The sequence below is a fragment of the Pelobates fuscus genome, chromosome 4 (genome assembly GCF_036172605.1).
Source record: "Pelobates fuscus isolate aPelFus1 chromosome 4, aPelFus1.pri, whole genome shotgun sequence".
NCBI lineage: Eukaryota > Metazoa > Chordata > Amphibia > Anura > Pelobatidae > Pelobates > Pelobates fuscus.
The window spans coordinates 24,685,568-24,711,202 of record NC_086320.1 but is presented as its reverse complement, the minus strand read 5'-3'; positions in this window follow the sequence as shown (position 1 = coordinate 24,711,202).

The following is a 25,635-nucleotide window of genomic DNA, read 5'->3' as shown; positions in this document are numbered from 1 at the left end:
ATATATATATATATATATATATATATAGATATTTTTTTTTAATTATTATTATTTTAATTGGGGTAGCCCCCAAAATAATGGGACATATAAAAAAATAAACATTTGCGGCCTGCGGTGCAATTCTTGCAGTCCTGATGCATGGAGAAATGCTCAACTTCTGATGCATGGAGAAAAGGCCTTCACAAGCCTCTGCTATTGTATACATAGTTTATACTAAGTGACCCATAGGTTGAGGAGGCGGTGACCGTGGCGGTGTAGGTGGAAGCAGCGGTGGAGGAGGTAGCCAACACTGTTTTTTATAAATATATTTTTATTTTAATTGGGGTAGCCCCCAAAATATTGGGACATATAAAAAAAGAAACATTTGCACCCTCTTATGCTGTGCTGGTGCCTCTGTGCGACCAGTTCCTCTTCCTCTAAACTGCACACGTCACTTGCATGACCTTGATTCAATGTGGGGTCTAGGACCTCATCATCCTCCACATCATCTTCCACCCACTCCTCAACCCTGCCCTCCTTGCCGATATGCACACTGCAGAAAGCCACAGCAGTTGGCACCTGTGTTTTTCCATCATGTAAAGTCTGCAAAGAACATATGGAAATTGTTTTAGAATTGTATCCAGGCAACAGTTTTCCCTATAAACTGACCTCTCAGTTTGACTTGTGAGGGTATTGCCCCAGAATTACAATATTGTTTAAGTACCTCTTAGTTATTGATAACTGGCTTCAATATAGCAGCTTGTTATCTGGTAGTTTCTTTGCAGAATTCTTTCCTAAACTGTCTCTCACAGCGGCAGCATCCTCTCCCTACACTAATAAGAGTGAATGTGCATGCTGCGCTACACAACTCCAGCTTATATATAGAGGCTGGGTCACATGCTGCACATTAGTAGGCATGGCTGTGATGTCTTCTAAGGGCACACAAGTCAAACACTTGTTGATTGGCTGCCCTGCAGCCTTTCAAAATGCGCCATTAAATCGCCGAACACAGAACTCCAACCCGAACATACAGTGATATGTCTGTGTTCTGGTCCGGGGTCCAAAAACCGTAATGTTCGGTACGAACCCGAACTTTACAGTCCGGGTTCGCTCAACTCTACTTATGTTTAGAAAACCTCATTTTAAACTTTTGGCTAGTTTGGCCCACGTACAAGAGACCACAAAGTCAGAATTGCATATCAGAAATTGTCTAATAGAATATTTCTTGCCACTACATGGGTGATGTATAACATCACCTCATATCATAGAGTGGCAAGAGATACAGTTGTAACATAGAAAATTGCCATGTTTAGGAGCAGTGGCGAAAACTGATCCGCCCCCCCCCCCCCCCCCCCGCGCGAGCGCTTACTCTGCGCAGGCTGGGGCCGCAACACATGGTGGCGGGCACCTGGTCGCAGGGCTGCGACCCGTGCGACCGCGGTATGTATGCCAGTGCATGCATAAACACATACACTTAAAGGACCACTACAGACACCCAGATCACATCAGCTCAATGAAGTGGTCTGGGTGCCAGGTCTCTAGTTTTAACCCTGCAGCTGAAAACATAGCAGTTTCAGAGAAACTGCTATGTTTCACTGAGGGTTAATCCAGCCTCTAGTGGCTGTCTCATTGACAGCCGCTAGAGGATTTTCTGCGATTCTCATTGTGAAAATCACAGTGAGAAGACGCTGAACGTCCATAGGAAAGCATTGAGTAATGCTTTCCTATGGGCGGTTTGAATGCGCGCGTGGCTCTTGCCACGCATATGCATTCGGAGCTGAGAGGCGGATGGGTACGGAGAGATCCCCAGCGTTAAGGGAGTCCGGCGCTGGAGAAAGGTAAGTGCTTAAGACACACACACACACACACTCTCATGAACAGACGCACACATTTACTGACAGACACACACTCAGTGACAGACGCACACAAACATACTCAGTAACAGACACACACACTAACACACACACTCTAACACTAACACTAACACACACACACACTCTAACACTAACACACACTCTAACACTAACACACACACTCACTAACACTAACACACTCACTAACACACACACTCTAACACTAACACACACACTCTAACACTAACACTAACACACTCACTAACACACACACTCTAACACTAACACACACACTCACTAACACTAACACACTCACTAACCCACACACTGTAACACACACACTCACTAACACTAACACACTCACTAACACACACACTCTAACACACACACTCACTAACACTAACACACTCACTAACACACACACTCTAACACTAACACTAACACACACACTCACACTAACACACTCACTAACACACACACTCTAACACTAACACACACACTCACACTAACACACTCACTAACACACACACTCTAACACTAACACACACACTCACTAACACTAACACACTCACTAACACACACACTCTAACACTAACACACACACTCACTAACACTAACACACTCACTAACACACACACACTCACTAACACTAACACACTCAAACCTTTTTTTTTTGTTTTTTTTTTATTTAATCCCCCCAGCCTCCTTACCTGTGGGAGAGCTGGGGGGATTCCCTGGGGTCCAGTGGTGTTGCTGGCCTTGCTGTCACCCGGCTGGCTGGCGGGCGCGCGAGGGAGCACTGTCCCCTGGGTGCTCCCTCTTCAGCTCCCTCGCGCGCCGCGTACTGATGCCGGAGCCGGAAGATTACGTCATCTTCCGGCTCCGGTTTCAGTGCGGTGCGCGAGGGAACTGAAGAGGGAGCACCCAGGGGACAGTGCTCCCTCGCGCGCCCGCCAGCCAGCCGGGTGACAGCAAGGCCAGCCTCGGGGGGCCCGGAGATGGCCGGCTCCTGGGCCCCCCAGCAGAAGAGGTTGGCCCTGTGGGTACATACCTGGGTCGCAGGGCGGCCGGGCCCCCTGGTGGGCCGGGCCCGGTCGCAGCCGCGACCCCTGCGACCCTGGTATGTACGCCACTGTTTAGAAGTAGTGGCAACATTACATGTAGGAACAAGAGTTGTAACCAGTTTTTAATTTAATGAAGTGCCTCTCTTAAACGCAAACATGGGTTTCTGAGCAAACTCAGCAATATTAGGGTGACAATCAGTAAGGACATTCCAATGTTTGTACACAATTCTCCGTAGATCAGGGGAATATCTTCCAAATTTAGAAACAAATTTCAGCCTATTCTCATTTCTCCCTGGTCTACATGGATGCAAGAAATGTTCCCTCTCCTGATCTTTTACCTGATCAAGTTGATTCTTGAGTAATGCCAAGTTCAACAAATCCCATGGCATTATTCAAGAATCAACCAAATCTGAATTGGATACAAGCCTTCTGACCCGAGTATACGGACTCTTTGGTAGAGCTTTATAAATAGCTGGAGGATGTGAACTGAAAAAGTGAAGCAGCGTATTTCTATCCATCACTTTCTTCTTGGGCTTCATTTTTTTTTTCATTTTCTCTTTCTCTCTCTTTTTATTTTTTCCCTCTCTCTTTTTGTTCTTTTATACAGCTTTTGTGAGATATTGGCATTTCGTACGCCTGGTTTTCGATGTATGCATGCACATATGGATCCTAGTTCATAATTGGTGGTTTGTGCTGTCTGTTCATACGCTCGTGAGCATTAACACACACAAGGAAAGTGCCGTCTGTGTGTACGAACGGTTTTTGCTTTTTTCGGGATTGCCCTCTCTTTTTAGATTGCGCTTGCGCCGACCCATCGGATGGGCTGTTCTTATGCTTTCCAGGGAACAGGAAAAGTGTTCATGCGTTCCACGTAACCGGACGTTTTGCTTTGACAAGCGTTCATTTTCATTTCTATTATTTAATATATTTTTTTACTTTATTATTATTTTTTCTTGTCTCTCCCTCCTTTGACACACAGAGGTAAGCCATGGATCATTGTATTTATAGACATTGTGTGTAATTTTTATGATTTGTGTTATCTATGTCAATGAATTTTACTAAAGTGAATTATTGGTTAATTTAGTTTGCACTGTTTGATATATATACACTCATATTTGCTTTGTGGTGTTAGCTTGACAAAGACCTCCTAGGAGGTCGAAACATTGCTGTTCTTTTTGTTTCATTAAAACTGCCTGTGGCTTCAACACCTTGAGTGCCTCAGGAATTTCTTTGTTGCCTTATCGTTGTGGGATTGTTGGTCCTGCTCCCCAGCACCGGGTGGATGCTGGGATTGAGGGCAGCTCCTAGCATCACTTTTGCAATTCAAATACAGCTAGTCATTGTTCACATAAAAATATGCAATTTTCTTTAGTCAAATTGACACATTATATTTACGTTCTCCAATACAACCCACTAAAGGTTTCTCGAGGAGAATTCTACATGATCGCTGAGGAATGTGTTCATTCATGTTTAAGGAGTTTGCAGCCCACCTGCACATCGGGGTCAAGATTTACAAACCCGTCCTGTTGAAGCACGGGACAGAGCGTGAATCTAATCTGATAGAAGTGCTCTCCCTCTTCAAACCTTATCATTTTTAATAATAATTCTGGGTGCCCAAGAGGGCAAGCAGGGGTTTATTTACTAAGCCCTGAAACCAAGGTTAAATCAGGCAAGCTGGAACTAGACGGTGGAGAATTCTTTGATATTGTCTGTTGTTGACTAAATATTGTCATTTGTTTTCATTTTCCTTCAATTCGGTATTCAGTGTTTTGTGAATAAACCCTGCAGGCTATTCACTATTATGTGAAATATGGGAAACCCACAGTGAATTCCAAAAGTTGTTGAACTGACTCTATGTACACTCAGTGGTATTGAATAGGGAGATAGAAATGTGTGATTGGGAGTATACGGGACCAAACGTTTTATCAAAGAATTGGGAGTTTGTAAAATTTAGGTCACATTAGCCAAGATGGACAAAAAGTTATAAAGATTATTTTTATCCAATGCTTATATGTTGCCTAAATGTTGCAAATCATTTTTCAGGTTTCCAGAAAATGACTGGGTATCTGTTGATTATAACATTGTTAATGTTTTGCTGATTGCACCCTTTTGATGATTGGTGAGAGTATAAATCAAAGCAACAAAATCCAAAACAACTTGACATTTTTGCTTTGGAGGACAAAATCCCTGAGTTACTATCTTACATTATTCTTCTCTTAAGGACAGAGGGAATTGCCCAAGTTCTGACCCAAAACAAAACCTAGAATTTGCGCTATATGTCTGTTCAACAGTTACTTACCACTTTCATATTAAGTACACCCACACTTATTATATATCATTTTGCTCAGGAGAAACAGGGCTTTCATTTCACATCAAATATTTATATATGAAATATAATTTAAAATGAATAAAATCAAAGTGTGAGAAATGAAGAAACGCATGGCATTTTAGCTATGAATGTCCTAATACTGCAATAAAATACTGCAATACAATACACATATTTGTGTTCAGCGATGTCTCACGATGCCCCCTCATGTACAGGTTTTATGGGATTTTGGAAAGTTATAGGGTCAAATATAGGGCTTGGCCATTTTATTTTTTACACATTGAAATTTGCCAGATTGGTTTGCTGGGTCTATATTGCTTTTGAGGCCGTATTGCAGCCCAGGAACGAGAATTATCACCATCATGGCATAACATTTGCAAAGGTAGACAACCCAGGGTTCGGGGTATGTCCAGTCTTTTCTAGTAGCCACTATTAGTAGTAATCACAATTCCTGGACAAAGTTAGTGCTCATATATGTTTTTGCATTCCTCACACAAAAACTGCCCTTTCACTGACTATATCATATTCGTTTTCATTTTCCTAGTTATGTGATTTTATTAATTATATGTTGGGAGATCTGCCTGAGAACCCAGGCAGTCAATCTTGCAGTCGGGCCGATCTGAGTCATGTGATCGTGGTGACACCTCGTATACATGACACAGATTGGCAGGATTGGCTGCAGGGGAACTTGCAGTTGTCAGACAGTCCTTCCGATCACATAGTATGAGGGATAGATCATTTAGGCATGCTATGCCACCCTAATGGCGGTTAAGCCCTCCTTTTGTAGGACGGCATAGCATGCCTTAACGTCGAAAATGGTTAGTGTGTTGAACCCTTTTGAATGGTTCAGCATTTTAGTTGGCCCTGTCTGCACAGTCTTCTGCCCTCCCTCATCAGCCTCCATGGGAGGGCAGGAAGAGAAGCAGCAGGTGTTGGTGATAGGCTGAGCGTGTCACCTGATGCTCTTAGCCTTTCACTGCCCACCCAATGTGAGTGACACTATGTATCAAACTAATGGCAGAAAAACTGTGGTTGGAGCAATATCCACTAAGCTGTCACACTGGCAATATGCATGAATGTGTTAGTTAAGGTCTTGGTCAACTGACCACGGAATGCATAGTTCACTATTTAGTGAATAAACTCCCAGCCTACAATATGTATTTATCCCTGTTTACCTTTCTATTCTGGGTTATCCCACCTTTGCACAGATATTCCTGGTCCCTGATCTATCTCTCTTCCCTGGGAGAAAAAAAAATGACAAAAAGCTTCTGAATCACCTCATTTCAACTAAACCTGCTTGAAATTCCCTAGCGGCAAAAAAGAATGAATTATGGCTTCTGTCTATATGGAATTTAATATTCAGATTTCACAGAAGACCACTAAGACGTTACCACTGTTTAAGTACGGGGATATATCTTCTTTTTTGTTTTCACCATAATTTTCGCTTATAATAATACTTCCTTCCAGCTGTGTGGATGAATATTCTTTCAGTCAACCGCAGAACATCTATATAACATTCTGCATAGTGAGATATATTAAACACTGCTGTCTGGGGGGAAACCCTAAATCTACACCCGTTATCATTAAGGGTCTTGTGTAATCTTTGATATCTTTGCCAGAAGCTCAAGGAAGCAGGCTGAAGGGTCAGTGTTAGGACCCGCTAAGGGGTGTCTGCCTTGACGTTGGCAGGCGGGCATTCCCTCCAATGGCCATTGAAGCAACTAAATGACCTCCATTTGTCTAAATATACATAGGGATTAAGGAGAGAGCGCAGGTAACTTTTTTTTTCTTTTCTTTTTGTTTTTACTATATATTGGGACTGATGTGTATTGTAGTCCTTGCTGCCGGCCCAGTAGTAATGGGAGTGAGCGTAGGACTTCTCTTTTTGTATTTGTATTTTCTTGTGTAAACTGTAACCATTATAGCTAAATGACTCTGGGGCCAGTCCCCCAGGATGGGACCGTGTGATATAACTATAAAAGACACCATAGCCTGCATCCTCTCCAATTTACCCTCAATCATCTTCATTTAGCATGAATCTTAGTTTTCAATCCCCCACACATTTCACTCTTTAGTGTGAATTATAGACGATAGACTATATTAAAATGTCTTTTATGAAAGCATTTCTTTAAAGTATTACAAAATAGTAAAGGATAGTGCATACTTTATCCCCCAATCCTTCTTGATCTTTGTGTCACAATGCAGTCATTACGCTTGTGTCAAACTTTCCTCTCTCAAGAGATTTAGGATATAGGCCATTATTAACATATAATTAAACAATTAACATCATGTGTCATGATGTTAAGTATTATCCAAAATATCTGCTTAGTCTGCTTCCCTCGGGGTGTGGGGTGTGACACACATTACAGGAAACCAAAACGGGAAATAAGATAATAAGACATCATATAAGGGAATGCTTTCATGTGTGAGAGGGACAGGTCCAGACTGGACAGTGGGTATAATGGGCAAATCGGCACTGGATCTAACTAGATGTGGGCACGAGATGCAAAGTCATGAGCACAATATCCAATTGTATATGACCAAATTGGCTCACTAATAAACACACTCATCTGAAAATAGAACACATGAAAAAAAAAAACTCTCCCAGATCTTGTTATATCCATTAAATGTACATTTTATTACTTGCAAAAATAAAAAATATCAACGTTTCAGTTTGCCACTAAAATCTTTCATCAGAACTCAGGAACAAAAACATTATGTATCATCAGAATTTGAAAAATCTGTGCAACATATGCATTAACCGCAAATTGACAGCTCATGTTTTAAACCTAGGGTGCGCGATTATTACGCTATGACCATAATCCAGATAGTAAAAATCTCTTAAGAAACAATTTTTTTTTAAGTATGTTCCTGAACCATAGATCTCCCCTCTAATTAAATCATATTCATTCTACGAGTAAGGATCCAGATAAGAATCTTGCAAGCCTAGTTTGGGGCACTCGTAGGGTTGTTAATTCGCAGACTGTCACATTGTTATGATTGTTATTAAAAAAAGTGCAATAATAATTAAAATATTGATGTTTTTTCTGTTAGCTGTGATGGTCCCTGAAAGAGCAAAATTAAGATTTGATGTGGATCAATCACCTCAGAAGATAACCGAGTAAACCAAAATTTGGTATAAATGAGCATTAGCGTAAGAGCAATATCAATGATAGTTGGCTCTAAATGTCCACTCCTTGTAGCACATGTTTAAAGATGGTTTAGAAACACTTTCTACACTGTTAACTTGTTTGTTTTAACTTTTCTGTTTATTTTGTCAGTTGTGCCAAGAGCACTCTTTTCTTGCAGGATTCTCCAAGGGACTCTTATAAACCTACCAAGTCAAGTGAGGGAGAAGGAAATATATATTAAGGACACTTGAAGATTAATGAAGATTAATTGTCTAGGTTTAGGCAGGAGCAAGTCTTAAATATATTACTGACCAGGCTCATTGTAATATTTCAGCCTAGGGCCTGGGAGCAAAGGCCACACTATTGGTTATGCTTCAAGAGCATTGACCTCAACACAGGGAGTTGCACAGTTCAGATTATGGTGATCGAAATGGACTTGAAGGATGAAAGGTACAAAGGGTCAATGAGGGTTAGAAAGTCAGATAGGAAAAAGGAAGAATTATAAGTAGGACATCAACAGAAAAATCAAACATACTACACAACCTAAGATTAAATGATGACTAATTTGTGTTGGACCTCAAGACTGATGACTGTCTGTGTGGAAGGCTCATGACGGACATGAAGAAATACGTTTTACAGAAAATATAGACGATACATGAGATGGATCAATTCAAGGTGAGATTTTATGATATGCAGACTAGATGATCTAAGTTCTTGGTAAATCATAATTTACCTGAGATAAGATAGAACTAAATGCAAATAAATAAAAACAAATTCACACGTGTTATGGTTTTCATCCTCGGTACAACATTTCATAGCGATCAGATCACTCAAAAGACGCAATCTGAGGCTCACCCTGAATAGCTTTACATTCATGTGGGTATTTCTTCATAGAAGAAGTATAAATAACAAATACCAGAATATGTTCAACACATCACTCATCCATTTCCTAAAGCTGGTGCATACCGTTACTCAACGATTTAAACTTACACAGAGGTGCACACTTGATCCTAGTCTGGCTTATCATTCTATGTACATTATAGTTCTGTGTACTTGTTGTGCAATGTTCCAGAAATAGAGCAATCAGAAGTAACATTCTATCCATTGCATTGGATTTTACTCAGTATTGAGGACTTTGTCTTAAAAAGAGGAGCACATTTAGAGCAGCTTGAAATCCATAGTAGGATTTGGCAGGTAACTAACTTATTAGTTAGGAGTTACATTTTTCTGATGCAGAAAACATTTATTTCTGTTGCAGAATAACCGAATCCTAGAAGATTTATTATTGGCAATTTCACGAAGGAACAACGAGTAAAAATCGTTGAATTTTATTTTCCAAATGGCAGGTCCATTATTTTGACGCAAAGAGAAAATTGATCCGAAGTGTGGTTTGGTGAGCGGATAATTTCAAGACATTCTCCGATTAATTAGCCGCCGCATAAACCTAACCTTTCAGCTGCTGATGACTTCCTGTAGGGATACCTGAAGGAGTGCGTTTACGCAAACAAACCATGTAAACTTAAACAACTCCAAAAAAAAAAATATCCAAGCAGAAATGTGCACTCAACCCAATTTCCGCAGTTACTGCTGTTAAAGATACGATGTGTTCTTTCACTTGTATCTCCCACCGAAGCACAGGTTACCTGATTTACTGCATTTGGGTGTAAATAGAGGCAATAACTCAGAGCTGAGGAATATCAGAAAGCATTATATTACCTTCATTATGTTTATTGTCACCTTGTTCTGTTGTTCTCTGCAGTCATTTTAAACTCAACAAGCCATACAATAAAAGAAGCAATTGGGCTGCATCCTAATTATCAGTTACCGAGCTCACTCGCACTTCTACTTCTTGGAAAAGACTGACATTTTCTGGACGCTTTCTCATGGGTTTTGCCTTTTTATTGCCAATAAATACTTGTGTGAATTTATCATTTTGTTGCTGGAGGGGACTACAACATCTTGTAAAAAGCAACATTTACAAGAATCTTACACAGTGCTGAATATTTTCCTAATGATTGAAATCAGATGAATGCTTTTGGAAAATATGTTTGATGAAAAAAACTGGTTACATTTTCCAGCATGTATACTGTGTGTGTGCTGTATTAATACACATGTGAATGGGTGTATTTTGTTCATACATTTATTACAGGTGCATTCTGTTTATACTGCTACTAAATAAGGACATATGTAAAATCAACTACAGGGTTTTTCATTAAAGTGTGAATACTAGGGAATTCAAATCGAATATCAAATTTAAACTCTATAGTCACCAAAACAACTGTAGCTTAACTAAGCAGTTTTGGTGTCTGGATCTTGCCTCTGAAGTCTCTCTGCTCTGCATTTAGGAGTTAAATCACTTTTGTTTTTGAACAAGCCTCTCAAGCCACTTGGCACTTAGCAGGGCCTCACCTGTAACGTATAATTTGATCGCCTCTCAGCATTAGCTAGCTAGCCAGCCAGCCAGGTATGACTTATTACTGATGTTGTGTATATATATATATATATATATATATATATATTTCAGTATGTCTTAAGTTTCTGATACACCAAAATAACTATCCCTTCCTTGCACCCCAGCTTGGTCCGCTACCCTTGCCCATGGTGCTGATACGGCTAGTGAATCTTCTTTAAGGTCATGGGCTATCCCTTGTCTCATGGCTGAACTCTGTAAACAATGCTTTCCATTCCCGGCTACTGCTAGGAAGGCAGACTTCTGAATACGAATACAGACAACTCGGTGGCAGGGGAGGGGCCTTGCGGATCCCAGTTATAACCGCATTAATCTTCCTGGACTGATTAGCGATAGACTGGAAAAATTGGAAGCAGTCTGTTCCTCCAATATGCCAGCGGGGCCCGCTATTCCAGTGTGTGGGGGTCCACCTGCCAAGCCGGGTAACTCTCTTGTCCGATCTCAAATCCCAGAGAATATAAACCCAGCACATATGGTCATAGCCAATTTCAAGAAAGACATCCTGGAGGGCAAGGATGTTAACCTAGTCTCGCTCCTAATTGCCTCAAATGATGTCCTTGAGAACAGGACATGTGTGTATGGGGACATATCAGTGGTACTGTCGGCGTACGTAAGCACGGCTACCCACAGCCGCAATGTATTTGCGGTTGCTGGGGTTACGTAACGTAGCCGCGTCACGTGGGGGACCCGGCTAGATGGTGACGGACAGGGCATTCCCGGAGTCCCACACATGCGCAGTCAGGCGAGGATAGACGCCGGATATTGAGGCTGATTCCCAACAGCTGACCGGGTAAGTGCTCAATAGGTTATACAGTCCTATATAAGCTTGCCATTTTCATGAATGTTTCTTATGTGTCCTGATGAAAGCCCTGAACCAGGGCTGAAGCGTTGACCTTGGATGATCTGAAAATAAATATCTCCGTTTGGAAGACCTAGAGTGCCGGTATTTTTTCTATTTTATATATATATATATAATACAGATTAAGAAACAGTTTTCATTATCACAAGGCTACTAAAAATCATCTATCGTACAAAATAATATACACAGAAAAAAAGGGAGTTTGAGGCACACTCGGAACATGTATTTCTCACCAATGCTCTGCTGCTGAGTTCAGGCAAAAACAACAAAGTGTTGCATTTATAATTTTTATCAGTGTATATAGGGGTTGAGCTGCAGGATGGAGACTCAAAATGATGGGCTCCTGCATGCTTTAATTTTGAGTCTCCATCCTCAGCTGTACCCCTCCTTCTGTGAAGTCATCTCTACTGAGGACTTCTGTCCAATCAGATGCAGCTGCGGTAAAAAAACAGAGCACTAAATTCTAACAAAACACGATTGACATACTGGAACAGTAGGTGAAGAGGGACCTGCCCGAACAGGCATACAATCTAAAAGAATAGAGAAATTGTGGTACACGCAACACATGCACAGCATTTGTCATAATTGAAACCATTGCTTCTCTATGAGAACAACTCAGCTCTGCTTTGAACTGAGTGACATTATCGCAAGAGGTCTAATTTTACAGCCATATAACGGTATTAAAACCAATATGTATGTGTTGAATGGAAACTGCAGGTTCTGTTCCTGCACAATTCATAGGTAAATAATGAAAGCCAGACTTCCAGGAAGAACACACAAACCTGTAGCTAAAAAGACACCATAAATAGTACCTTTATTTCTTAATTTAAAATTACCGGTGGAGAGCAGCAGAAGGGAGGCACTATGTAAATGATAACGCATTTTGTGCTTTAGTGGAACTTCATCAGAGACTCTACTAAGGTGTTTTAGAGAAATGCTTAAATCTTTTGAACTCATCACTTTTTAAAAATATGGCTGCAGAGACATTTGTTAAGTGGTTACTCCAAACACCAGTACAGCTTCTGCTTTTAGTTAGTTGTTTTGGTGGTAGGACTTTGTATGAACTTAACATATAGACCACCACGTTTATGGTGGGGACACCCTTGGCGCATGTGACTTAGGCAGTCTGGAACTCTGTTTAATGCCAACTCTGTGAAAATCTGTCGTCAGTGCACTTAGCGTGCTGTAGACGTAATAAGCGTCTTCCCTTACAGACAGGGCATGCGTTCTGAGCTGGTGTGAACAGTCCAATCATATGCTCTGTGAGAAGCATTTCATCTGGCCTTGAATGATGTGGAGTGACAGCAGATGGGGCAGGGAAACAAGTCTGGCACTAGTTAATAGTGCCCAATAAGGTATTATAAAGTATAAAAAAAGCATTCTGATAACCCTTTAACCCCCTAGCACACTTCACCAAGCTCTGATCCCAAGGGGACTAGAGTGTTCCTTTAATCAAGGATAGAGTTACAGACAGAGTAAGATATAATTACTCTAGACGTATTGGTTTAAAACTAGGAGCCAGAACATTGTTTGATGACAGGTTCATCTTATTAAAATGCTGCTGACACTTAAAAATGGAAGCTGACCTTTGCTTGCCCATCAACAGATATAGAAAGCATTGTCTGGACGTTTTCACACATTGGGACGTCACACCTGTGATCTGAATTTTGGTTTGCAGATGGTATTCCCTGTCACAGTCACAGCTGCTGTTTACATGCCAAACACAGCTTTTTTTTTTTTGGAAAAGGAAAGGAGAGATAAATACTGTGTTTAAGAGGCAATGCCTTAAACTAGTCATCAAAATTAATGTCCTCTGACAAAATGCCCTGGGTTGTTATATGCCAGACTTTATTAAAAGGCAACGAAGAGCCGAATCCTAATTCAACGGAAATGTCAAAGTTTAGGCAAAAATAACCTTAATGGAAAAAAATGAATCAGCTGTGCAATTTTTCCAGCCCAGCTTTAACTAGTTTCCATTTTTTTTATTAACTACACCGACCAAAATTATAAACGCAACACTTTTGTTTTTGCTCCCATTTTTCATGAGCTGAACTCAAAGATCTAAGACTTTTTCTATGTACACAAAAGGCCTATTCCTCTCAAATATTGTTCACAAGTCTGTGAAATAACTAATGTAGAGAATCTAAGTAAGCGAATGATTCCATGTGATTAACATGGATTCCCATTACCACAGAGCTATCAACAGGGCACTCAGTGCAGCTGCTTTGGGGCCTGCCAGCTGCAGTGCCCCTCAGGTGTTTCTGATATTTAAGGATCTTTTGTGTATCTGTGTGTGTGGCAGTGTATGTGTATCTGTGTCAGTATATGAATATATTTGTGTGTGACAATGTGTAGTGCATCTATGTCAGTATGTGTGTATGACAGTGTATGTGTATCTGTGTCAGTATGTGTATGTGGCAGTGTATGTGTATCTATGTCAGTATGTGTGTGTGACAGTGTATGTGTATCTGTGTCAGTATGTGTGTATGACAGTGTATGTGTATCTGTGTCAGTATGTGTGTGTGACAGTGTATGTGCATCTATGTCAATATGTGTGTGTGACAGTGTATGTGTTTCTGTGTCAGTATGTGTGTTTGACAGTGTATGTGTATATGTGTCAGTATGTGTGTGTGACACGATATGTGCATCTATGTCAGTATGTGTGTGTGACAGTGTATGTGTATCTGTGTCAGTGTGTGTGTGTGTGACAGTGTATGTGTATCTGTGGCATTATGTGTGTGTGACAGTGTATGTGTATCTGTGTCAGTATGTGTGTGTGTGATAGCGTATGTGTATCTGTGCCAGTGTGTGTGTGTGACAGTGTATGTGTATCTGTGTCAGTATGTGTGTGTGACAGTGTATGTGCATCTATGTCAGTATGTGTGTGTGACAGTGTATGTGTATATGTGTCAGTATGCGTATATCTCTGTCAGTATATGAATATATTTGAGTGTGACAATGTGTATGACAGTGTATTTGCATCTATGTCAGTATGTGTGTGTGACAGTGTATGTGTATCTGTGTCAGTATGTGTATCTGTGTCAGTATATGAATATATTTGAGTGTGATAATGTGTGTGTGACAGCATATGTGTATATGATCCTACATCCCAACATTCAAACACCAACATTATGTACAAATACACACCTGCATTCAAACGCCAACACAGACAAATGCAAACCTACATTCACATACGCACATACTTAATACAAAAATATACTTACATTCAAGTACACAAACATTACTCACAAATGCAACTCTGCAAGGATAGACAAATTGTAGATCCCCCACTGGCAAAGCATTGTGGGTGTTGTGCAGCAATTGAGGATCTAACTTTTGGCGCCTTTGCCAACTCTTGTCTCTTTTTGGCAGAATAGATTGGTAAACCAGAGGCGTGATCTATGAGGATGAGCATAGAATATAATTTGACATTCAATGGAAATTTAAGTGATCAGTGTCCTAGTCTTTCGTGCACTATATACAGATATGATGCTGAAATGAATTCAACACTGACTTATTACCGTCATAAATAAATGCTAACATTCCCAAACGGTATCATTAAATAGCTGCCCTTTGTTCTAAACTCCACAAGCAACATGTTGACTGTTAATAACAGACGTAGATTGTGTTACAGTGCCTTTGATGGTCAGCTCCCAATAACATTATGTTTATTGAATAGTGTCTGTTCTAAACACCCTTACAAGTGACACTTCATTTCTAATATGTTGTCCATGCAGCAATTAGTAACTTATTCAATGCAAGACTCATTACTGTAATCCCAGGGGCAATCATTTACATTAACTATTCAAAGCATTTCATATCTTTATCTTGGATAGATCGCGTTTGCTGAGGCATGGATAGTTCTAAACCATAAAAATGCCTTCAAGCTCCTCTATCACAATTAGCAATTCTAGGGTCATGCATGTTATATTCTGACAAGTCTATACACGAATAACCTCCAGGACTTCAGAACATTAAACTTCAAACAATGTCCAGCAACATAGATCTTCACACTTGCTGCTGAGACCTGCTCTGAACTTGTCCTAATGTCCTATTTAGCCTTTGATTGAAAAAGTGGGAGTTTAGTTTTTATCAGTGAGATGACACTAAATGGTATAGATCTAATTCTCAAAGTACATAAAAGTGAGCTTCTAATGTAGCAGTTTGCAAAGGGGGACTTTCACTAACCATGATTTTTATTCATGTTTTTAACTAATATGTATTTGTGAAGTGTGAGAGAGCAAATTAAATGTTGAAACCTACACCTACCTGTTTATCCTGAAACTGGACGCCTCCAGCTCAGCTCCCTGTCAATCATTGTTATAAGCTCTGTCCTTCGCACCTGGCTGTCAGCATAGAGAGAGATACAGAGAAGGGGAGACATGAAACAATGTGTCTATTTCCTGTTTAAGTGAAATATTTCTATTTGAGTAGATATATATTTAGTTATTTGTCATCTATTTCATTACATTATTTTCATTACATGTATTTATTATAACTAAAGAATAATCGTTATGAAGTCAATGCACATTCTAAAGACCCCCTACTTGCATGTTTGCTTTACAATCAATGGCCAATACTCATGTATAGACAAGTATTGGGGTCCAAGAATTCTTACTACAAGTTACATGACTATCCTGCTTAAAAGCTGTGTACTTTCTTTGATTCTTTTTTTTAACACCAGAAAAAAACCAAAAACAAAACAAAAACAAAAACCTACACGCTTTTTATGACACCACAGAGTCTGACGTTACTTTTCTGGCCTTCCCTTCCCCCTTTTTAATAACTGACAAGTTGGGGAGCTAACCTGGAATATGCCAGAGATAGGTACAATGTTAATCAGGGAAATTGAATAAGGTACTATGTTGAAATATTCAAATACTTTAAATAGTTTCCAATCATATCTACTGGGACAGAGCCCTCAACCCCTCCTGTATATTTGTCAGATTTTGCACTGTCTCACATGTATTGTACATTCATCTTTTTATTTGCACTCATTGTACCCATGTACAGCGCTACGGAATATTTAACAGTTTATAAACAAAATGTAATAATAATAATTGCAAAAATATATCTTTGAAAGGATGCAATGACATTGCACACACACACACACACACACACACACACATATATATATATATATATATATATATATATATATATATATATAAACATAAGAAAAGAGTGCACTCCAGAGGACTTCTTTGAAAAAAAATATTTCTTTTATTCACATCTGTGTGAAGATACAGTCAAGTCGACGTTTCAGTCCCAGAAGGACTTTTTTCAAGGTCTTGAAAAAAGTCCTTCTGGGACTGAAACGTCGACTTGACTGTATCTTCACACAGATGTGAATAAAAGAAATATTTTTTTCAAAGAAGTCCTCTGGAGTGCACTCTTTTCTTATGTTTATATTATTCGGCTGAGGCAGCACCGAGGCAGACACAGGACCGGTAAATTGAGTGCGGGAGCATCAAGACTATATATATATATATATATATATATATATATATATATATATATATATATATACTAGGTTAATTCAGACAGCTCTGTAATGACCAGATAATATATGTTTATATCTTCCTGAAGTCACTAAAGGTGAGACGATCTTCTCGTATAACCTGTGTAATTGGCGTTACGGGTTTATTATACTGGGTTATAGCCCTGAACTTGCATAACAGCTGGGAGCTGCAGGCAATCTGCGTCTGAAACACAAGAGAATGTGCTTTTAGGTAAAAGTTATTGATGTCTAGAAACATAATTCCTCTCCCTAGGCTTTCACTTCTCCCCCGGCATCAAGATTATCATTAAGTGTCCTTTTAAATCATTACGTTTGCTGGGGGGCAAAAAATGTTTACATTAATCAACATAACATGATAAATACTCTACATGTTGTGCTAATTGTTTTCTTTTTCATTCTTCGGTAGTTATGCTCTCTGGGTTAGCTTATCATGATTGTTAAGGATATCATAACCTGAGCATTCAAAACAAACGTTTAACCTCTGTTCTTCGCTTGAGTCCTGCACCAGTTATACAACATGCTACAATTTGTTAATTGTATTTAGGATTTTATTTTATGATGGCCATTAAATAGAGTATTTTTTGGCAATTTATTTATGGGCAGTCCAAAAATCTGTTAAGGGCATCTAGACAAAGGGTAGAGAAAAAAAATACCTTTTAGAAGAGATCCCTTAAAATTCACAAACCATTCATGGGCATCAATTTATTATTTTTGGATACGCTTTTCAAATGATTGCCATCTGCTAGAAAAACCTTTAAAATGATTTATTGAGAGAAGCCGCCATTGAAGTATGGAGATTTTTGAAGATAAATGATTTCCAAATGATTTGGAACATGCTGTGATCATTTGAAAATCGCATCCAAAAATAAAAACTAAGGCCACATTGAGTTAAACTTTAAAAATGTCACGTCACAATAAGAGTACATCTTTTTATTTAATCCTTTACCATACTCTGTATATGGTCTAGTAGTGACCTTTCATGATCCCGCAGTTATTTAGACAAAAATCTGATGAAATAATCAAAATCTTCTAACAGGTGTGAGAGCCACTGTAGAACATATAGTAAAGGTTGTAATTGTAACTATTATTCTAAAACTACATTTCGCGAATGTTGTGATATTGAATCTCCGGTAACATTGTAATCTAAGATACTACGACGACTTTGTTGACATCTTCAAGAGAGTGGTTTTTCAGAAACCAGAAAAATAAACATTCTTCTACTATAGTTTCTGGTTTAGTCTCACACAGAATATTGTATATAATTTTAGAAACCACTATCCAAAAAAAGACAACTGACATATAATCTTCAGAAAATACACATGTATTTACGTTTCTAAGATTCTTTTCTTTGACCACTTCAGATATGATTTTCTCAATGTTATATTTTCAGATTCTGTACTTTGTCATTTACCTATTAGTTAACATTTCATGTAAATTCATCATTCAAAAACAACTATTTTTATACTACCATTTATATGCTTATTCATAAAAGTATTAATTGTTGGGAATTTGAAGAAAAGTTAAACTTTTGTGACAAAATAGTAAAACATTATTGATATAGTTGATTTGGAGATTATTTTTCCAATTTGGCTATATTGGGCTAAAATTTGTGTCACTATGAATTTCCGTTGATTCCCCAAGTTGGCCAAGCATGTCTCCAGACCTAAACCCTATTGAGCATCTGTGGGACATCCTCAAATGGAAGGAGAAGGAGCACAAGGTCTCTAACATCCACCAGATACATGATGTCGTCATGGAGGAGTGGAAGAGGACTCCAGTGGCAACCTGTGAAGCTCTGGCGAACTCCATGCCGTGAGGGTTAAGGCAGTGCTGGAAAATAAAGGTGGCCACACAAAATATTGACACTTTGGGCCCAATTTTGAAATTTCCACTAAGGGGTGTACTCACTTTTGTTGCCAACGGTTTAGACATTAATGGCTGTGTGTTGAGTTATTTTGAGGGCACATCAAATTTACATTGTTTTACAGGCTGTACACTTACTACTTTACATTGTAGCAGTGTGTAATTTCTTCAGTGTTGTCACATGAAACGATATAATAAAATATTTTCAAAAATGTGAGGAGTGTACTCACTTTAGTGAGATACTGTATATTGTAAATATATATTATCATAAAATATAAATAAAAAACATACATTTCACAATCAGGAACCCCCTAAATATCCCCGGATAGCCTGGATTTGAGTGCCCAACATATCCCAAAAACGCTAACGCACCAGGGTCAAGTTTAGACCGACCGCACACAAGGTGTCTGTCCAAAAAAGTTCCAGGAAATTGGGCTGAGTGGTCGGTCTCTTTCGGGGGGTACAGAAGGTAACTGTTTTTGCGTACACTGAGTCTATGTCCCTTGTTCGGGAGTGTGCTGCCACTGAACGCCTTTCAGTTCTGCTGCATTTAACAGAATGTAGGTAGAGGTGAACATTTCAGCGGTGTTCAGGTGGTCGAGTGTCCGATTTTGGTTCCATACACTCGACAACCAAACACTGCTACATGTGTTTGCGGCTAAGATGGCCACCGCCACGTGTTCGAACATACGAACAGCGACCATCCAGCCGACCGTTTAGAATGCTCTGGTTATTGCTGTTAAGGAGTTGATGACAGAGGTGAAAAAGGTCAAGGAGCAGCACACTTAGTATACGGGTGGTCTAACAGTTTGTGAGCTTATTCGGTATATGAACAAAATGAACATAATCAGTTCGGTGTACCCCATATACCGAACCAATAGGTGAAAGAAACAATGTTTTATAATCCAGGGACAGGGGGACTGTCTGTAACGAGATTATACCCCAACGCGCAGGATCCAGCTAAACAGAAGACAACACAGAGGGAAGATACGTCTACCGGTCCTTAGAGTGGCCGGACTCGACGTATATAGGAGAAGTACAGAGTCAGGAACGATCCGAGGTCAAGGGCACAAAGAGACAGCGTAAACTAGGACTAGCCGGGGTCTGGTACACAGGAAACAGCAAGCCGGCAAACAGAACATATAAGGATAAAGCGAAAACGAAGTCAGAATACAAAGCCAAGGTCAAATACGGAGGAACACAACTGAATACCACAAGCGCTAAAGGGAACTGTAGCAGAAACCACGATAGGGCAAGGAACTAGGGGAAAAGGGTAAGTATTAGTAGCATCTAAACTAATGTGATTGGCTCCTGTCATATCCACCCCCCCAAAAGGTAAGTGTATGGGGTGTGTGGCATGACAGGGGCCAATGGGAGCCTTTTGGCAATTTAGGCTCCCACTGTCTCTTTAAGAGCGCACCCGAGACTCGCGGCGCGCTCTTAGATTCAGGCGGGACACGTGACCGCTTCTCGCGGTCACTGCCCACCTTCCTGTTTGAGCAGTCGGATGAGCCACACGCGGCTCGTGCAGCAGCAGGGCCGCGCGCGGCTTGAAGAGAGGACCACGGCCGGCCCCTGGAAAAGGTGTGTAACGCTACAGTACCCCCCCTGAGGACACGCCCTCCGGGCGAGCAGGATCAGGTCTGGTAGGAAAACGCGAATGGAAAGAACGCACAAGGCGGGGAGCATGAACAGCATCAGCAGAAATCCAACTGGGCTCCTCAGGCGCATAACCCTTCCAATGTACCAAGTACTGAAGCCGACCCCTAAGGAAACGAGAGTCAAGAACAGCAGACACTTCGAACTCCTCATGACCCTCCACAGAGACAGGAGGGGGAGGAGGAGCATGCCGGGTATAGCGGTTGCGTACGTAAGGCTTCAACAATGAGGTGTGAAAGACATTAGGTATACGCAGATTCTTAGGCAGACCCAAGGCATAAGAAACAGGATTAACCTTATGGATATTACGATAAGGACCAATGAAGCGGGGGGCCAATTTCATAGAAGGCACCCGGAGGCGAATATTCCGTGTGGAAAGCAAAACCCTATCCCCCACAACATAGGAAGGAGACGCTCTGCGATGCTTGTCAGCCTGAGCCTTCTGGCGAGCAGCAGAGTCCACCAAAGAACGCTGAACCTGCTCCCAAGTATTACGCAAACCAGCCAAATGCTCATCCAGAACTGGCATGCCCTGTGAGGAGAATGCAGCTGGAAGAACAACGGGATGCTGGCCATAGACAACGTAAAAAGGGCTTTTGCCGGAAGAATCATGAGTGGCGTTATTCCGAGCAAATTCAGCCCAAGAAAGCAGGTCAGACCAATTGTCCTGATGGTGAGACACAAAACAACGGTCCTGCTCCAGAGACTGGTTGGCACGTTCAGCAGCTCCATTAGACTGGGGATGGTAAGCGGAAGAAAATGAGAGAGAAATACCCATTTCCGAACAAAAGGCTTTCCAGAACCTGGAAATAAATTTGCTACACCTATCGGACACAATAGATAAGGGAATACCATGTAACCGAAATACTTCTCTAGCGAAGATAAGAGCCAGTTCCTTGGATGTGGGCAACTTGCGAAGAGACACAAAGTGAGCCATTTTAGAAAAACGATCTACTATCATCAGGATGACTGTGTTACCATTCGAAGGTGGGTAATTCAACAATAAAATCCATTGATAGGTTAGACCAAGGTCTCTCGGGAACGGGTAACAGATGCAACAGTCCAGAAGGAACTCTACGAGAGGATTTCATACAAGCACAAGTAGTACAAGCACTTATATAGTCAGTGACATCCTTTCGTAAGGAATCCCACCAAAAATACCGAGAAACAGCTGACACCGTTTTGGAAATACCAGGATGTCCAGCAGTCTTAGTATCATGATATAGTGACAGAATATCCCGTCTCTCAGGAACATCAATGAACAATTTATCATTAGGCCTCTCGCTAGGTGCCATGCTTTGTTTTGCTTGTATGGCCTGGAAATAGACAATATAGTAGTTGCTATTATCCTGTCTGGGGGAATGACAGGAGTAACATCAATCTCCTGTTTGTCAATAGTTTTGATCTGTCTGGACAGAGCGTCTGCTTTAGTGTTGCGATCACCTGGCCTATAGGTGATAATATAATTGAAATGAGACAAAAACAGTGACCACCTAGCCTGCCTGGAAGACAATCTTTTAGCTTCGCTAAGGTAGGATAGGTTCTTATGATCCGTAAATATGAGGATGGGATCCTTAGTGCCTTCTAACAAATGTCTCCATTCTTTGAGTGCTAAAATGATAGCAAGGAGTTCGCGATTACCCACATCATAATTTTTCTCTGCTTTGGACATTTGTTTAGAAAAGAAGCCACAAGGATGCAATGGCTTTTCAGGCGACTCTCTTTGAGATAAGACAGCACCTACCCCGATATCGGAACCATCAACTTCAAGTATATAGGGCAGTGAGGGGACAGGATGCTGTAAAATAGGTGCAGAGGCGAACGTAGTCTTAAGAAATTCAAAAGCCTGAAGTGCCTCGGTAGACCAGACACGAGTATTGCCATCCTTTTTTGTCATACGGGTAATAGGTGCTACAATAGACGAAAAACCTTTGATAAAACGTCTATAATAATTGGAGAAACCAAGAAAACGCTGAATGGCTTTCAGACCTTGCGGTAGAGGCCATTCTATGACAGCAGCGAGCTTCTGGGGATCCATACGAAAACCCTTAGCGGAAATCAAATACCCCAAAAACTGGACTTCGGATTGGTCGAATAGACATTTTTCTAGTTTACAATAAAGACCATTAGCAAGAAGGGTCTTCAGAACTGTCGTAACATGTCTGTTATGAGTGTGTAAGTCTGTAGAATATATTAAAATGTCATCCAAGTACACAATAACAAATGTGTGAATAAAGTCTCTTAAGACATCATTAATAAATTCTTGAAATACTGCATTGCAAAGCCCAAATGGCATAAGGAAAGCCCAAATGGCATACTCGTAATGGCCTGATCTAGTGTTGAATGCTGTCTTCCATTCGTGGTCCTTTTTTATACGTACTAAATTGTATGCTCCTCTAAGATCCAGTTTGGTGAATACCGTAGCATGTTTGAGCCTGTCAAACAATTCTGTGATTAATGGTTTAGGGTATGCATTTTTGATGGTGATTTTATTTAGACCTCTATAATCGATACACGGTCTTAAATCACCTTCTTTTTTCGATACAAAGAAGAACCCCGCTCTAGCCGGAGAAGAGGATCTCCTAATAAATCCCTTGTCTAATGATTCCTTAATGTATTCCTCCATGACACGGTTTTCTTGAACCGATAAAGGGTACACCCTGCCCTTTGGAGGTATAGTGCCAGGCAACAAGTCAATAGCACAATCGTAGGGTCTTTGAGGCGGTAATTTGTCAGCCTCCCTTTTATCAAAGACAGTCTTTAGAGATAAGTACTGAGAGGGTATAGCCGTAGATAAAGGAGGAATGGTAGCAGGGGCGTACCTAGAGCATTTGGCACCCGGGGCGGGTCCTATTTTTGGCACCCCCCCCCCCCCCAACTTTAAATGTAAAAAACAACCAATTTTTTTTAAATGTATTTAGCACTGAGCATTGTTTGTGTGTGAATGTATGCATGTTTTTGTATGGAGTATGAGTGAGTGAATGTAGGGGTGTGTGTGTTTGTATGTAGTGTTGGTGTTTGAATGCAAGCATGCATTTGTGTGTTGTGTGGTATTTGAATGCAGTGATGTGGTTATATATAATGGTGTGGTTTGTATGTAGTGTTGACGTTGAAATGCATGAGTGTATTGGTGTGTAGTATTGGCGAGATTTTGAGATGTCTGCACATATACACATACACGGACATACACACATTCAGATACATATATACACACACGCAGAAACACTGTGCTCTGCATGCTGGCATCTGACAACACATTTGCATATAATTCACATTAGCCACCCAGATTTCTTGTTGTGGGCTGGCTGACACCTCTTAACTTCGATCATTATTTAGCAGATAACTTCCCTATTTGCTATCCTTATGTGAGCTTGCCATATTTAAGGACACCAAATAAGGGAACTATCTGCTAAACAGCACCCTCAGTTGGTATCTTTAAATATGGAAATCTCGCATACGGGCACCAATTCAGGGAATTATCTACTAAACAGCTAAAGGATCAAAATTAAAAACGCCCTTTTCTTATTTTCAGTTGTTTAGTAGATAAATCCCTTATTTGTTATCCTTATATTAGATTGCAATATTTAAGGACACCAAATAAGGGAGCTATCTACTAAACACATATACAGAGATACACACAATCACAGATATACACAAACACAATCACAGACCCACACACATACAATCACAGACACACAATCACATACACACACAAACATTATATACATACACACATTTAATAAATAAGAGGTCCACCCAGCCTCCCTACCTTGCTCTAGAAGGGCTGGAGTGGATCCTCAGTCCCTGGTGGTCAGTGGTTGCTGCTGGGATCGCCCTGTAATGACGCCAAAGCCGCGATGACACCATATCCCGGCTGCCGTCTCACTGCAGGTCGAAGACCGTTAGACACAGTCAGATGCACACAGTCAGATGCACACAGTCCCACACACAGTCACTCACACACAGTCACAGGCAGACAGTCAAACACACAGTCACAGGCAGACAGTCACACACACGCACGCACGCAATCACAGGTAGTCACACATACACACACACAATCCCAGGCAGACAGTCACACATACACACAGTCACAGACAGTCACACACCATCACAGGCAGACAGTCACACACACACACCATCACAGGCAGACAGTCACACACACACACACACCATCACAGGCAGACGGTCACACACACACACACAGGCAGACAATCACACGTACATACAGACACAGTCACAGACAGTCACACACACACAATCACAGGCAGACGGTCTCTCACACACACACACACACACAGTCACAGACAGTCACATACACACACACCATCACAGGCAGACGGTCTCTTACACAAACACACACACAGGCAGACAGTCGCACACACAGTCACAGACAGTCACCAAATAAGGGAGCTATCTACTAAACACATACACAGAGATACACACAATCACACACATAATCACGGATATACACAAACACAATCATAGGCAGACAGTCACAGATACACACACAGTCACAGACAGTCTCACACACACACACACACAGAGTCACTCAGACAATCACAGGCAGACAGTCACTCACACAGTCACAGACAGTCACTCACACAGTCACAGACAGCCACACACACAGTCAAAGACAGTCACACACACAGTCACACAGACAATCACAGGCAGACAGTCACACACACACAGGCAATCACACACAGAGTCAAAGACAGTCACAATCACAGTTACACACAGCACACTCTCTTTCACTTACTGTAAGCTTTGGCTGGAGGAGGAGTGGATTCAGTCCCTCTGGCTCCTGTGCTGTAGTTGGGGAAGCAGGGACTCCTTCCTGCTTCCCCTCTGTGTGCAGCAGAAAGAGGCTGATTGTAGCTCCGCCCCCGCATCCGGCTTGGCTCCGCCCCCAC